Source organism: Myotis yumanensis, unplaced genomic scaffold, assembly GCF_028538775.1.
Source record: "Myotis yumanensis isolate MYYU_CA2020_CCGP unplaced genomic scaffold, mMyoYum1.0.hap1 SCAF_24, whole genome shotgun sequence".
NCBI classification, from domain to species: Eukaryota; Metazoa; Chordata; class Mammalia; order Chiroptera; family Vespertilionidae; genus Myotis; species Myotis yumanensis.
Window position 1 is genome coordinate 4,834,197 of NW_027223775.1, and position 17,358 is coordinate 4,851,554.

Sequence of the window (17,358 nt, forward strand, 5' to 3'; positions counted from 1 at the left end):
ATAAACTTCCTTCTCAGGACTGCTTTCATTGTGTCCCATAGGTTTTGGATTTTTGTGTTTTCATTGTCATTAGTGTCCAGGATGTTTTAAATTTCTTCTTTGATGTCATCGGTAACCCAATCAATATTTAATAACATGCTATTCAGCTTCCAAGTGTTTGAGTATTTTGGTTGTTTTCATTGTAGTTTATTTCTAACATTATGCCATCGTGGTCTGAGAAGATGCTTTTTATGATTTCAATCTTCTTGAATTTGTGGAGACTTTGTTTGTGACCCAATATGTGGTCTATTTTTGAATATGTCCCATGAGCACCTGAGAGGAATGTATATTCCATGGCTTTGGGGTGAAGTGTTCTGAAGATGTCAATTAAGTCCATCTGATCTAGTGAGTCATTTAGGATTGCTGTTTCTTTGCTGAGTTTTTGTCTAGCGGATTTATGCAGTGATGTCAGTGGTGTATCAAAGTCCCCTACTATGATTGTATTGTTGTCGATCTCTCCCCTGATATCTTCCAGGAGTTTTCTTATGTATGTGGGTGCTCCTGCATTGGGTGCATATATGTTTATCAGGGTTATATCCTCTTGTTGTATTGATCCCTTTAATATTATGAAGTGGCCTTCCTTATCTCTTGTTATGGCCTTCACTTTGAGGTCTATTTTGTCAGATATAAGTATTGCTACCCCAGCTTTTTTTTCATTTCCATTTGCCTGAAAGATATTTTTCCATCCCTTCACTTTCAGTCTGTATGAGTCCCTTCTAATGAGGTGGGTCTCTTGTAGACAGCAAATGTATGGGTCATGTTTTTTTATCCATTCAGCCACTTGATGTCTTTTGATTGGACCATTTAGTCCATTTACATTTAAAGTTATTATTGAAAGGTACTTGTTTGTAGCCATTTCTATATTTTTGTGGCTGCTTTCTTTCTGGGCTTTTTATTTCTTCTTTTTACACCAGTCCCTTTAGCATTTCTTGCATTGCTGGCTTGGTGGTGATGAACTCCCTTAGCCTTTTGGTGTCTGTGAAGCTTCTTATTTCCCTTTCAATTCTAAATGATAGCCTTGCTGGATAGAGTATTCTTGGATTCAGTCCTTTGCTTTGCATCACTTTGTAAATTTCTGTCCATTCTTTTCTGGCCTGATGTGTTTCTGTTGAGAAATCGTTTGATAATCTGATGGGGGATCCTTTGTAGGTAACTCTCTGTTTCTCTCTTGCAGCCTTTAAGATTCTCTCTTCGTCTTGTACATTTGCCATCGTTATTATGACGTGTCTTGGTGTCGGTCTTTTGGGGTTCATCTTGCCTGGGACTCTCTGTACTTGTGTAACTTTTTTCTTCCCCATATCTGGGAAGTTTTCTGTCATTATTTCTTTAAATAGATTTTCTAATCCTTGCTGCTTTTCTTGTCCTTCTGGCAGCCCTATTATGCGTATGTTACTTCGTTTCATGTTGTCCCAAAGCTCCCTTAGACTCTCCTCCTGTTTTTTAATTTTTTTCTCCAGTTGCTGTTCAGATTGAGCTTGTTTCTCTGCCTTATCTTCTAACTCATTAATTCGGTCCTCTGCTTCTTCTAGTCTGCTGTTGAAACTTTCCATGGTGTTTTTGATTATAGCTATATTACTTTTCATTTCTTCCTGATTCTTGCATAGGTTGTTGATTTTCTCATCCATCCGGTGAATGAATTGTACAACCATTATTCTGAATTCTTTTTCTGTCATGTTTCACGCTTCAGCTTCATTAATTTCCTTTCTTGGTGATTCTTCATTGTCTTTCCTCTGGGTGTTGTGTCGTCTCTTCATTGTGATTATCTCCTGATGGTTCAAAGGTCAAGTTGCGTGGGCCTGGGCCATGTGCAGTGGGAGGCTCCCACCACCCTAGTGTCACTGAAGAGCTCTGACACTAAGATGTGTGGTTTTTGTTGGTTGGTGGGAACCAGGCTCGCTCTGTGTCAGTGTTGCCAACACTCAATGTGGCCTCACACGTGCCCTTAGAATTAGGGACCCTGCCTGCACTGTGCTGAAATAGAGGCCCCCCTGGAGCGTGTTGAAAACCAGAGCAGAGCCCCCTAGCTTGCGCCAGGAGTCAGAGTTCCCCAAGAGTCCAGTATCAGAGTCTCTGTTGCTTCGCGCGACCTCACCTTGAGAATCAGGGTCCCTGTGTGCCCTTGCACCAGGAATTGGATTCACTGGCTCTTAGTATGAATGCACAGGAAATCAGGATCTCAGGTGCAGGTGATAAGAAACACAGTCAAGTCACTGGTGCTTGGTGCTGCCTCCTGCCCTGAGAAACAGGGTCCCTGGGCCTGTGCTAGGCGGACAAATTCCCGTTCGCGCGATTGCTCCCAGCCCAGGGCTCCAAAGCCCGCAGTGCGCTCAGGATTAGTTCCTGGTGGTGTGCGCACTTATGCTCCCAGCCCAGGGCTCCAAAGCCAGTAGTGTGCGCAGGATTAGTTCCTGGTGCTGTGCGCGCTTATGCTCCCAGTCCAGGCCTCCGAAGCCCGCAGTGCGCATAGGATCAGTTCCTGGTGGTGCGCGTGCTTATGCTCCCAGCCCAGGATTCCGAAGCCCGCAGTGCGCATAGGATCAGTTCCAAGGTGCTCGCGCACTTCCAGGCCAAAGTTTCTGCAGTGCTGAGGCCCCGGCAAGGGGTTACAAGGGGTTATCAGTTAGTTACTCTGGCGCTGCCCGAGAGCCTGGGGGAAAGGGGGATGGGCTCTGGTACTCACGGATCTGCCGGGGGGATTTCTGAACTTTTGGTGTCCAAAGGTCTGTAGCTGTGGTCGCAGGTCTCTTTCCCCAGTGGCTGCAGGGTCCTGGTATGCTTCTAAAATCAGACTGGGTGGTGCTGAGGCCAGGATCCTAGTCTCAAGCAGCTCTGTTTCCCAAGATGGCGTGGTCGCTGTGCCTTTGCTGGCCGCCCAGGAGTGTCCGCGCCAGGAGCGGGACTCAGCCGCCTAAGACTGCCGGGTTTAGCAGCCCCTTAGAAGACCTGCAGAGTCTAACTGTCCCTAGCTCATACACACTCACCACACACGTCCACACACTCCTCTATCACTTCCTTGAACTCTCACACTCTCTCCCTCCCTACCTTCCTGCTGGTCGCCATTTTTCCCCAAACTCTCTATCCTCAGAATGTGCCTTCTTTAATCAGAACCAAACAATCACAGTTAACAGAGCATGATTAATACTTCTCATAATTATTTCTTATGACTAATAGGTAGTTCGAAATATTCTATTTCTGCTCATAACTCAAAAACAAACTATGATTCAATGATGTCCCTATGAAAATATCAATGGCATATTTCACAAAACTACAACAATTTTTAAAAAATGGAGTCACAAAAGACTCAAATAGTCTCAAATATGAAACTACCCTAAAAGGATATAATAATCAAAACAGCATGATCCTGGCATCAAAACGGGCACGCAGCCTACTGCTCGGTCATTTGGTCGTCCCTCACTAACACCCCTGCTGGCCTGGTCATAGGCAGCCATCCTGTGAAGGCATGAGGGTTAATTTGCATATTACCTCTATTTAAGAACTTAATTCCAAAATTGATAAGTAACTCATACAACTCAACACTGAAAAAGGCCCAAACAATCTAATTTAAAATTAGGCAGAGGACCTAAACAGACACCTCTCCAGAGAGGACACAAATAATCTATATATGTCTATCTACACTAATAAAAGAGAAACATGGTAATTAGCGTACGACCACTACCCTTTTCATTGGCTAATCAGTGAGTATATGCAAATTAACTGTCAGTCAAGATGGCGGCCAGCATCCAGGCACTGAAGCAAGCATGAGGCTTGCTTGCTGCGGACTCCAACGTTCCCCGCCTCACTTTCCGGCCTCTCAGCTGCAACTCTAAGCAACTACGTACTATGTTGCATATAAGAAGCTAAACAAAACCCCAGAAACTGGCTTCCATTCAGCCGGGCTCAGACTGCAACATTGTATTGATGTTTTCAGCAGTGAGGCCTCAGAGCTAAAACTGGCCCAGAATAAAAAAAAAGAGAAAACAAGGAGCAGTTGGAAGCTTTAGTCACTCGCCAGCGGGAAAACAGCCCTCAGCCCCTCACCCAGACTGGCCAGGCACCCCAGTGGGGACCCTAACCCTGATCCAGGACACCCTTCAGGGCAAACCAGCCAGCCCCCACCCATGCACCAGGCCTCTATTCTATATAGTAAAGGGTAATATGCCTCCCAGCACTGCGATCAGCGAGGCAGCGAGGCTCCCAGCATCGGGATCAGCGTGACAGGGGGCAGCGCCCAAACCCCCTGATCACCCTGCGGCTCTGTGTGTGACAAGGGGCAGGGCCACAACATCCCTATCTGCCCGACTCTGTTCGTGACAGGGGAAGGCACCCCAACCACCTGATCAGCCCTGCTCTGTGCCTGATAGGGGGGAGCTCCCCAAGCCCCTGATCAGCCCTGCTCTGTGTGTAACAGGGTGCAGCGCCCCAACGCCCCCCCCCCCGATGGGCCCTGCTCTGTGCCTGATAGGGGGGAGCTCCCCAATCCCCTGATTGCCCTGCGGCTCTGTGTTTGACAGGGTGCAGCACACCAACCCCCTGATCGGCCCTGCTATGTGTGTGACAGGGTGCGGCGCCCCAACTCCCCCCCCCCCCCATGCACAGGCCCTGCTCTGTGTGTGACAGGGTAGAGCCATAACCTCCCCATTGGCCCTGCCCTGAGTGTGACAGGGTGCAGCACCCCAAACCCCTGATCCGCCCTGCTCTGTGTGTGACAGGGGGCAGTGCCCCAACTCCCCTATTGGCCCTGCTCTGTGCATAATAGGGGGCAGCACCCAAACCCCTCATTGACCCTGCTCTGTGTGTGACAGGGTATGGAGCCTCAACTCCCCTGATCGGCCCTGCTCTGTGCGTGACAGGGGGTGGTGCCGCAACCTCCCATCGACCTTGCCTTGAGTGTGACAGGGGGCGGTGCCCCAACCCCCCAATTGGCTCTACCCTGAGTGTGACTGAGGGTGGCATCACAACCTCCTGATCCGCCCTGCTCTGTGCATGATGGGGCGGCGCCCCAACTCCCCAATTGGCACTGCTCTGTGCCTGAGCAGCGGCTGCACTTAGGGAATGGGCCTGCCCTCTGCCACCGGGGAGCAGGCCTAAGCCAGCAGGTCGTTATCTCCCGAGGGGTCCCAGACTGCGAGAGGGCACAGGCCGGGCTGAGGAACCCCCCTCCCCCCGCCCCCCGAGTGCACAAATTTTTGTGCACTGGGCCTCTAGTCTACACTAATAAAAGAGAAACATGGTAATTAGCGTACGACCGCTACCCTTTTCATTGGCTAATCAGTGAGTATATGCAAATTAACTGTCAGCCAAGATGGTGGCCGGCAGCCAGGCAGCTGAGAACAGGATGCTTGTTTGCCCCAGCGATAGAGGAAACCAAGGTTCCTGCCTGCAGCTGCGGGGCTCTGAGCTCCTGAAGCAACAGCTCCAAAAGATACAATGTTTCAATTATAGAAGCTAAAAGACGGCGGTTAATCTGCAAACTCAGGGTCCAAGCAGTAGAGCGAAGCCAAACAGCCCTGAAGCCGCAGAGCAGAGAGGCCTCACTGCCCAGGGATCAGCGGAGCTGAGAGGCCTCCCAGCCTGGGTTCCAGCAGAGCTGAGAGGCCTCCTGGCCTGGGATCAGAGGAGCCTGATGGAAGCCCTGTGTTTATGCACCCTGGGGGTTCAGAGGTCCTGTCCTAGGCAGAGGCCTATGGCGAAATTTTCGACTCTGAGAAGCAGTCTTTGGGCTGGAAGGCGGCTCCTCTGACCTCAGTGCTGGAGAAGACGATTAAGCAGAAAACTAAAGAAACCAATTTTACATCATTTCCCAGGTGGAGAACAGTTGGCATGTAAGCCCCGGACCAGTGCCCAGCCTCTCCTCTGTCAGTCTATCTCACTCTTAGGTACCATGTTCTTTGTTCTGTCTTAACTGCAACTCATTTTTAAACTAGATTGCTTTTAAAAGAAGACTAAACAAAGTTTCCCTTAAGTTATTTAGGTGGTGCTGGGGCTGCTGGGGCTGCTGGGACCTGATAGAAGACACAAACACGCCAACGGGGGGCCTGTATCCAGCAGCCCCAAGGCCCACCACGTTGGTGCTGGGGCTGCTGGGGGTATCAGAGACACAAACCCACAGGCCTGGCACCCAGCAGACCCAAGGCCTTTGTGGCAGCACTAAGGAGCAGCAAGCCAAGCGGTAGGAAGCAGCAAGCAGGTGGGCAGTAACAAGGGAGGGGTCCCGGACTGCAAGAGGGCACATGCTGGGCTAAGGGACTCCCCACCCATCCCCAGTGCACGAATTTCGTGCACCGGGCCTCTAGTATATATATAAACCCAAGTGACCAGAACAACGGAATGACCAGAATGACCAGAACAACTGGTCACTATGACAGGCACTATGGTTGCCAACTGGCCCAATCTGGGCGCTGATTCAAATACCCTGCAACCTCCCATGTTCCCTCTACTCCCCACCAATTAGCCCCATTGGGGCAGGCCGGCCGGACCCCACCCATGCACGAATTTGTGCACCGGGTATCTAGTCTACACTAATAAAAGAGAAACATGGTAATTAGCGTACGACCACTACCCTTTTCATTGGCTAATCAGTGAGTATATGCAAATTAACTGTCAGCCAAGATGGCGGCCGGCAGCCAGGCAGCTGGAAGCGAACATGAGGCTTGCTTGCTGCGGACTCCAATGTTCCCCGCCTCACTTTCCGGCCTCTCAGTTGCAACTCTAAGCACTATATACTATCAACACTAATAAAAGAGAAACATGGTAATTAGCGTACGACTGCTACCCTTCCCATTGGCTAATCCGCATATCCTTATGCAAATTAACTGTCAGCCAAAATGGCGGCCAGCAGCCAGGCAGCTGGAAGTGAACATGAGGCTTGCTTGCTCCAGTGACTGCAGACTCCAACGTTCCCCGCCTGACTTGCCGGCCTCTGAGTTGCAACTCTAAGAAACTATGTACTATGTTGCAAATAAGAAGCTAAACAAAACCCCAGAAACCAGCTTTCAGCCTGCCGGGATCTCAGAGCTGAAGTTATACATTGTTTCGATTATAGAACAGCAAACAAACCAGATATGAAGCCTCAGAGCTAGAGCCAGAGCTAAAGCTGGCCCAGAATAAAATAAAAAAAGAGAAAAAAAAGGAGCAGTTGGGAGCTTCAGCCAACAACCGCCAGCCTGAAAGCAGCCCTCAGCCCCTCACCCAGACTGGCCAGGCACCCCAGTGGGGACCCCCACCCTGAAAGGTGTGTGACCAGCTGCAAACAGCTATCATCCCCTCATCCAGGCTGGCCAGGCACCCCAGTGGGGACCCCACCCACCCTGATCCAGGACACCCTTCAGGGCAAACCAGCCAGCCCCCAGGCCTCTATCCTATATAGTAAAAGGGTAATATGCCTCCCAGCACCGGGATCAGCATGACAGGGGGCAGCTCCCAAACCCCCTGATCGCCCTGCAGCTCTGTGTGTGACAGGGGGCGGGGCCACAACCTCCCTATCTGCCCTGCTCTGTTCGTGACAGGGGAAGGTGCCCCAACCCCCTGATGGGCCCTGCTTTGTGTGTGACAGGGTGCGGTGCCCCAACCCCACTCCCCCACAGGCCCTGCTCTGTGTGTGACGGAGTAGAGCCATAACCTCCCCATCGGCCCTGCCCTGAGTGTGACAGTGGCTGCGCCCCAACCCCCTGATCGGCCCTGCTCTGTGTGTGACAGGGGGCAGTGCCCTAACTCCCCTATTGACCCTACTCTGTGCGTGACAGGGGGCAGCGCCCCAACCCCCTGATTGGCCCTGCTCTGTACGTGACAGGGGGTGGCGCCGCAACCTCCCCATTGACCCTGCCTTGAGTGTGACAGGGGGCGGTGCCCCAACCCCCCAATCGGCCCCACCCTGAGCATGACTGAGGGTGGCATCACAACCTCCCAACCCGTCCTGCTCTGTGCATGACAGGGGGCGGCGCCCCAACTCCCCAATCAGCTCTGCTCTGAGCCCGACCAGGGGCTGCACCTAGGGATTGGGCCTGCCCTCTGCCACCCAGGAGCAGTCCTAAGCCAGCAGGTCATTATCTCCCGAGGGGTCCCAGACTGCAAGAGGGCACAGGCCGGGCTGAGAGACCCCCCTCCCCCCCTCCAGTGCACAAATTTTTGTGCACCAGGCCTCTAGTGTTGCAAATAATAAGATAAACAAAACACCAGAAACCTGCTTTCAGTCAGCCGGGCTTTAGCAACATTGTATCGATGTTTTCAGCGGTGAGGCCTCAGAGCTAAAGCTGGGCCAGAATAAAAAAAAAAAAAAAAAGAAAACAAGGAGCGGTTGGAAGCTTCAGTCACTCGCTTCTGGAAAACAGCCCTCAGCCCCTCACCCAGACTGGCCAGGCACCCCAGTGGGGACCCCCACCCTGATCCAGGACACCCTTCAGGGCAAACCAGCAGGCTCCTACCCGTGCACCAGGCCGCTATTCTACATAGTAAAAGGGTAATATGCCTCCCGGCACCGGGATCAACGTGACAGGGGGCAGCGCCCAAACCCCCTGATCGCCCTGTGGCTCTGTGTGTGACAGGGGGCGGGGCCACAACCTCCCTATCTGCCCTGCTCGGTGCCTGTTAGGGGGGAGCTCCCCAATCCCCTGATTGCCCTGTGACTCTGTGTGTGACAGGGTGCGGCGCCCCAAACCCCTGATCGGCCCTGCTCTGTGTGTGACAGGGTGCGGCACCCCAACCCCACCCCCCACGGGCTCTGCTCTGTGTGTGACAGGGTAGAGCCATAACCTCTCCATCAGCCCTGCCCTGAGTGTGACAGTGGCGGCGCCCCAACCCCCTGATCGGCCCTGCTCTGTGGGTGATAGAGGGTGGCACCCCAACCCCCCTCCACGGGCCTTGCTCTGTGTGTGACAGGGTAGAGCCATACCTCCCCATTGGCCCTGCCCTGAGTGTGACAGGGTGCAGCGCCCCAACCCCCTGATCCACCCTGCTCTGTGTGTGACAGGGGGGAGCTCCTCAACCCCCTGATCAGCCCTGCTCTGTGCGTGACAGGGTAGAAAGCCCCAACACCCCTGATGGGCCCTGCTCTGTGCGTGACAGGGTGCAGCGCCCCAACCCCCTGATCCGCCCTGCTCTGTGTGTGACAGGGGGGAGCTCCTCAACCCCCTGATCAGCCCTGCTCTGTGCGTGACAGGGTAGAAAGCCCCAACACCCCTGATGGGCCCTGCTCTGTGAGTGACAGGGTGCAGCGCCCCAACCCCCTGATCCGCCCTGCTCTGTGTGTGACAGGGGGGAGCTCCTCAACCCCCTGATCAGCCCTGCTCTGTGCGTGACAGGGTAGAAAGCCCCAACACCCCTGATGGGCCCTGCTCTGTGCGTGACAGGGTGCAGCGCCCCAACCCCCTGATCCGCCCTGCTCTGTGTGTGACAGGGGGCAGCACCCCAACCCCCTGATGGGCCCTGCTCTGTGCGTGACAGGGGGTGGTGCCGCAACCTCCCCATCGACCCTGCCTTGAGTGTGACAGGGGGCGGTGCCCCAACCCCCCAATCGGCCCTACCCTGAGCGTGACTGAGGGTGGCATTGCAACCTCCCGATCCGCCCTGCTCTGTGCATGATGAGGCGGCGCCCCAACTCCCCAATCAGCCCTGCTCTGAGCCTGACCAGGGGCTGCACTTAGGAATTGGGCCTGCCCTCTGCCACCGGGGAGCAGGCCTAAGCCAGCAGGTCGTTATCTCCCGAGGGGTCCCAGACTTCGAGAGGGCACAGGCCGGGCTGAGGGACCCCCACCCCCACCGCCACCCCGAGTGCACAAATTTTTGTGCACCGGGCGTCTAGTCTATATATATAAAAGGCTAATATGCTAAGTGTCTGACCAGTTGCAATGATGCACATTGACCACCAGGGAGCAGACGCTCAACACAGGAGCAGCCGTGACACGCAGTGGCCACTTAAAGAGAAACGGCAGCAAAGACCTGGCACTGACAAGGCAACACTCAGCTTCTCCCAATTGGGACACAGGCCCCACCACAACCCTGGATCAACAGCCCACCAAATCACAGCCAATGCTGCTGAGACCCCATGGTGCAAAATTTGGCCAGCCCAGCTCAGCCTGGAAATAGTGCTTGTGGCACTGGGTAATGACATCACGTAGCAACGCCCAGTTTCCTCTCCCTAGCAACAGGCCATCTACACTAATAAAAGAGAAACATGCAAATTGGCATCACTCTGCTACACACACCAGCCAATTGGATGAGTATGCAAATTAGCCCAACAAAGATGGCAGTTAATTTGCATACATAGGTGCTCAGCGCTATGGGTCCTGGGAACATCATTGGCACCCAGATCACTCCAAGGTGGGCCCTGAGCAGCCTAGGAAGGGCCTGAGCCAGGGAACTCCTGGACAGGGGCGGAGCTGGCCATCGGAGTTATGGGGGGGGGGCCTTGACCAAGCCTAAAACCTTGGCCAGAGGTGTCAGACCTGGCGGGGGGTGGAGCCAGTGATCCGGGGAAATGGGTGTCCCCTTCCCAGACCTGAAGCCTGGGCCAGAGGTGTCAGACCTGGGCGCGGGGCAGACCCAGTGATCAGGGGACCTGGGAGTCCCCTGCCCAGTCCTGACGCCTGGGCCAGAGGCATCAGGCCTGGGCAGGGGCAGAGCCAGTGATCGGAGGAGTCTGGGGGTCCCCTACATCAGGCCTGGGTGAGGGGCCGATCAGGAGATCAGTGATCAAAGTGTGATGGGGGTCGATGCCTCTGGCTGAGGCGTCAGGCCTGGGCAGGGGGCCGAGCCTGCAATCAGTGTGAATTACAGAGAAAACACCTTTTCTGACCGCTCATTGGCTAAACTCCCTATATGCCACTGGGAGTTTCTTAGTATTCTTAGTAACTTGGTTAATAAGAATCCAAAAAGGTGACCTAGGATTTTTTAACACACTCCTGTCAAAAAAAATGAAGGTTCACTGCTGGAGGGCTAAAAAAATGTCATATCCTTCTCTAGCTCATTTGGCTCAGTGGATAATGCTTTGGCCTGCTGACTGCAGGGTAGGTTTAATTCTAACCAAGAGCATGTACCTAGGTTGCAGGCTCCTCTCTGGCAGGGGCCCAGGTCAGGGCTCATGCAGGAGGCAACCAATCAAAGTGTTCCTCTCTGTCTTTCCCTTTCTCTTCCACATTCTCTAAAAATCAATGGAAACATATCCTCAGGTGAAGAAAGAAAGAAAGAAAGAAAGGAAGAAAGAAAGAAAGAAAGAGAGAGAGAGAGAGAGAGAGAGAGAGAGAGAGAGAGAGAGAAAGAAAGGAAGGAAGGAAGGAAGGAAGGAAGGAAGGAAGGAAGGAAGGAAGAAAGAAAGAAAGGAAGAAAGAAAGGTTATATCCTATGAAAGACACATCTTGAAAATGCCTAAAGAAAGTTGTCATTTCTTTCATGGTGAAGGGACTGGAGTCTGTGTTGATGAAAATACCTTGGTGGATGTGGTGACTGGCAGTGGCTGTAGCAGTGGGCTGATGGGGCTGGTGCCTTCCCCTGATCAGCCCAGTCACCTCCCACAAAGGGAGGTCAGACTGTGGCTTAGGCCCCCTCCCCAAGGGAAGCAGGGAGAAGGCCTAAGCCATCAATAGGGCATCTCCTAAGGGCTCCCAGTATGTGAGAGGGGGCAGGCTGGGCTGAGGGACACCCCCCAGTGCATGAATTTCGTGTACCAGGCCACTAGTTTAACAATAAACAGCACCACAGACCTGAGCCCACAAAGCAACACTCACTTTCCCCAAGTGAGACATGGGCCCTGCCATCACCCCGAAGTGACATCTCATCAGATTGCAGTTGACACTGCTAAGACCCCATGGCACAAAATGCAGCCCACAGCCCAGCCAACTCAGAAACAGTGAATGTGAGTGCCGAGTAATGAAGTCACATAGCAGCACTCAGCTTCCTCAGGCTAGCAATTAGTCTCTTTGCAGTTTCATCAGCCCAGGAACATGACTTGCTTTATAGCCAGGTGAAAACATTTAACACTTTAACAAATGTCTGTGAAGCATTTTCCTGTGCCTCATCTCATTTGATTCTCTCAGAAGTCCTGGAGTAGGTAGATAGGAGACTCAGTGGAATCTGATTTCCTTTTCATTAGCCGGAAAATGGAGATTTAAGAAGCTTAGAAACTTGACCCGACTGAAAAGAAGTAAGAAATGGTAGACCTTGAAAATGACTTTAAGTTTTCTGACTGTGCAGAATATAGTCAAACATTGCTGCAGTGACATAATTTACCCTTTGTTTTCTCTATGTGATCTACAATAATAATCTGCTTTGTGTTGATATTTACTGCTGTGCTGCTGACAATTACCTGAAAGAGAAGTAGGGGTGCTTCACTGGGTTGGAAAAAGTTTAGCTACATCAGAAAGCAGGTCTAAAGAAGCAAATTTATTCTATAATCCTATCTAATAATAGAGAAACATAGTAATTAACCATAACTTCACTACCCTTCCCATTGTCTAATCAGCGAGATATGCAAATTAAATGCCAACCAAGATGGCGGCCGGCAGCCAGGCAGCTGAAGTGAACAGGAGGCTTGCTTTCTCCAGTGACGGAAGAAGCCAAGGTTCCCCGCCTGCCACAGCCCAGCTCTGAGCTCCAGATGCAACAATGTTGCAATTATAGAAGCTAAACAAACCCAAAAACCTGCTTTCAGCCACCAGAAGGCTCAGAGCTTAGAGTGCCAATGATGGCAATAGAGTTTCAATTATAGAAGCTAAACAAACCAAGATACCTGCTTTCAGCCAGCCAGAGCCTCAGAGCTGGAGCCGGCTCTCAGCTCCAGTGACAGCTATAGAAGGTAAATAAATCCCAGAATTAAAAAAAAGAAAAAAAAAGAGGCTGGGAGCTTCATTCGCCTGCCAGCCTGAAAACGACCCTCAGCCCCTCACCCAGACTGGCCAGGCACCCCAGTGGGGACTCCCACCCTGAGGGGGGGGGTGATCAGCTGCAAGGAGCCATCATCCCCTCATCAAGGCCTGCCAGGAACCCAAGCGGGACCCCGACCCTGATCCGGATCACCCTTCAGGGCAAACCAGCCGGCTCCCACCGGTGCACCAGGCCTCTATCCTATATAGTAAAAGGGTAATATGCAAACTGACTCTTAACAGCAGAAAGAGGGATGTCTGACTGCCATCTTAGGCCCAATCCCCCGAGGAGCGGGACTAAGAGAGCAGGTGGTCACCCCCAAGGGGTCCCAGACTGCAAGAGGCAACAGGCTGGGCTGAGGGACCACCCCCCCTCTCCCGAGTGCACAAATCTTTGTGCACCGGGCCTCTAGTCCTATCTAATAATAGCGAAACATGGTAATTAGCTGTACCTCCGCTACCCTTCCCATTGGCTAATCAGGGTGATATGCAAATTAACTGCCAACCAAGATGATGGCCGGCAGCCAGGCACTGAAGCGAACAGGAGGCTTGCTTGCTTCAGTGACGGAGAAAGCCAACATTCCCTGCCTGCCTTGCCTGCCTCTGAGCTTGCAGTTTAAGAAACATTGTTACAAATATAGAAGCTAAACAAAACCCCAGAAACCTACTTTCAGCCAGCCGGGCTTCAGCCAGCAGGACGGCAACATTGTTTCAATTATAGAACAAACGCAGATCCCTGCTTTCAGCCAGCCGGGATTTCAGAGATGGAGTGAGCAGGACTGCAACAGTGTTACAATTATAGAACCCAAACAAACCAGATACCTGCTTTCAGCAGCCAAGGCCTCAGAGCTGGAGCCAAACCTCAGAGCTAAAGCTGGCCCAGAATAAATTAAAAAAAGAAAAAAAGGAGCTTCAGTCACCCGCCAACCTGAAAACAGCCCTCAGCCCCTCACCCAGACTGGCCAGGCACCCCAGTGGGGACCCTCACCCTGAAGGGGGTGTGACCAGCTGCAAAGAGCCATCATCCCCTCATCTAGGCTGGCCAGGCACCTCAGTGGGGACCCCGACCCTGATCCAGGACACCCTTCAGGGCAAACCAGCCAGCTCCAACCGGTGCACCAGGCCTCTATCCTATATAGTAGAAGGGTAATATGCCTCCCAGCACCGGAATCAGCGGAGCAGTGAGGCCTCCCAGCACTGGGATCAGCAGAGCTGTGAGGCCTCCTGGCACTGCGATCAGCGTGACAGGGGGCAGTGACCAAACCCCTTGATCGCCCTGCGGCTCTGTGTGTGACACAGTGCCCCAACCCGCCCCCCCCCCCCGACAGGCCCTGCTCTGTGTGTGACAGGGTAGAGCCATAACCTCCCCATCGGCCCTGCCCTGAGTGTGACAGTGGCGGTGCCCCAACCCCCTGATCCACCCTGCTCTGTGTGTGACAGGGGGCGGTGCCCCAACTCCCCTATCGGCACTACTCTGTCAGTGACAGGGGGGAGCTCCTCAACCCCCTGATCGGCCCTGCTCTGTGCATGATGGGGGGAGTTCCTCAACCCCCTGATCGGCCCTGCTCTGTTCATGATGGGGGGAGTTCCTCAACCCCCTGATTGGCCCTACTCTGTGGGTGCCAGGGTACGGAGCCCCAACCCCTCAATCGGCCCTACCCTGAGTGTGACTAGAGGTGGCATCGCATCCTCCCGATCTGCCCTGCTCTGTGCATGACAGGGGGCAGCGCCCCAACTCCCCAATCAGCCCTGCTCTGAGCCCGACCAGGGGCTGCACCTAGGGATTGGGCCTGCCCTCTGCCACCCGGGAGCAGGCCTAAGACAGCAGGTCATTATCTCCCGAGGGGTCCCAGACTCCGAGAAGGCACAGGATGGGCTGAGGGACCCTCCCTCCCCAACAAGTGCACAAATTTTTGTCATCGGGCCTCTAGTATATAATAAAAGCCTAGGTGGCATGATGACCTCATGTAATGACATCACAAGATGGCTGCCACAAGATAGCCAGCAGGGGAGGGCAGTTGGGGGTGATCAGGCCACAGGCAACCAGGCCTGCAGGGGAGGGGAGTTAGGTACAACCAGGCTGGGAGGGGAGGGCAGGTGCGGGTGACCAGGCCTACAGAGGAGGGCAGTTTGAGGGGATCAGGCCGTCAGGGGAGGGCAGTTGTGGGCAATCAGGCCAGCAGGAGAGGGCAGTTGAAGGCAATCAGGCTGGCAGGGGAGCAGTTAAGCGTCAATCAGGCCAGCTGGGGAGTGGTTAGGGGGTGATCAAGCTGGCAGGCAGAAGCAGTTAGGGATAATCGTACTGGATTGCAAGAGGGATTTCTGACTGCCCTGAAGGATCAGGCCTAAACTGGCAGTCAGACATCCTTCAAGGAGCCCCTGATTGAAGAGGATGCAGGCCGGGCTGAGGGACACCTTTCCTCGTGCACAAATTTCATACACCAGCCTCTAGTCTATATATATAAAATCCTAAGCCACCATTAGGACTGGTTGACTGAATGACTGATGCTCACTAATAAAAAATTAAGTTAATCTCAATGCAGGAGCTGCTTCCTGGTGATCATTGTGCTCCCACAGCCAACCTCCCTGGGCCAGCCATCCTCCTGTGGTCTCTCCCTTCTGGCTGGCTGGGCCCCAGTGGACCCCAATCAGGACTGGGTGAGACGGCCTCAATCTGCCTGATGGCTGGCCAGGCTGAGAAACCCCACCTATGCACAAATTTGTGCACTGGGCCTTTAGTAGACATATGAAAAGATACTCAAAGTCACTAATTATTAAGTGAAGCAAATTAGAACCATCATGAGATGTTGCATCAGATCTGTCAGAATGGCTATCATCCATAAATCAAAATATACATGTTGCTGAAGCAGACTCAAGCATAGAGAGTGGGCTGGGTTAGGGGTTTGGGTGAAGAGGTGAAGGGATTAAGAAGTACAAATTGAGCCCCCAGTTCTCTCACTTGCTCTCCAGCCCTGTCATCAGCACCTGGCTAAAGCGGGAGGTGGCACCACTTCTGGCTGCTGGGAAGGAGCCACTGGTGACTTTCTGCAAATGTGCCTCTGCCAGCTTTACGTGGTCACCTTGAGTCACTGTGCAGTTTCAGTGCCAGCCCAGCCTTCGCAGGAGTCTGGGTCTGCTTTCTACCTCAGCGCCAGGAGGATATGCGGGAGAGAGAATGAGCCAGAGGGATATGCTGGTGCATCTGTTTGTCGGGAGATATGGTGGTACCCTGGGAGATACTCTGACATGCCCACTGGAAGTTGTCAAAACATGGCTACAGTCACATTCTCTGATGCCTTATATCTCTGGAGTTCAGCTGAACACCATGGCTGGAGACAGTTTCCACCAAGTAATGTCTCTTGGACTGCTTCATTGCCCGAAGGTGATCTTGGAGAAAGAAGGGCCTTGTTCTATGTTTAGAGGATTAGGCCCAAATTTAGTGGAAGTGGCTCCTCCAGGGCAATATATTTTGTTCTTATTCAAACTGCAAGAAAAAATTGAATAATGTATTTGATCTTGATTCTACCCAGGTACACATGATTTCAGCTGCAATGGCAGGCATTTACTGTACATTTCTCCTGAGAAAAGTCTAAGATCATATCATCTCATGCGGAAGCAGGTCACTTCCTGTAGAAATATGGATTAACTTAAACCTCATTTTACCTCAATTACTGCAACCAACTCCATTTGGCTTATAAAGACTTGATTACAACTTGATGCAAGAAACCATGGGGAAAAGAAAATGGGCGCTTTTGAATGTGTTTCTAATGTGTATCAGGCAGACTTAGAGGATTTTATAGGGGTATGTCTGCTTCATATGCTGAAATATCAGAGACTTATCTGTTTTGTTATTTATGAAAGCATTAAGCAAAAATTACTGGAATATAAGATTGCTTCAACAATGGAAAATGATAAAGAGTCTGTAAAAGAAGCATCACATTTTGTAGGAATGATGCTGGCTGCTGACATCTTGAAAACTTGTGCTACAGGTCGCGGGGGCGGGGGGTGACAGTTAGGGGTGACCAGGCCAGCAGAGGGGGTCAGTTGGGTATGACCATGTCAGCAGGAGGGAACAGTTGGGGGTGACCAGTCCAGCAGGGGCTCACTTAGGGGAGATCAGGCCAATAGGCAGGTGAGCAGTTAGGAGCCAACGGTCCCAGATTGTGAGAGAGTGCAGGCTGGGCTAAGGGGAAACCCCCTCCCATGCATGAACTTTGTGCACTGGGCTTGTAGTATTTTTTATAATAAAGTAAAGTAGAGAAAAGAGCATGTAAGTAAAACCAGAAGGAAGAAAAATACATTTATAGTGTTGTACATATTAAAAGATATTTGTATATAAGCAGATCTATGCAAGTCAAACCCATGTTGTCCAAGGGTTAACTGTATACTAGGTGAAATAAGCCAGACACAAAAAATATTTATTATATGATTTTACTTATAATGAGGCTCATAGAATAGTCAAATTTAT

At 52.1% G+C, this 17,358-nt stretch overlaps 1 pseudogene; it reads left to right on the top strand.

Annotated features, from left to right (window-relative positions):
- Positions 1 to 16,065: 16,065 nt before the first annotated feature.
- LOC139000670 (solute carrier family 25 member 36-like) lies at positions 16,066 to 16,899 on the top strand (annotated as a pseudogene).
- The last annotated feature ends 459 nt before the right edge of the window (positions 16,900 to 17,358 follow it).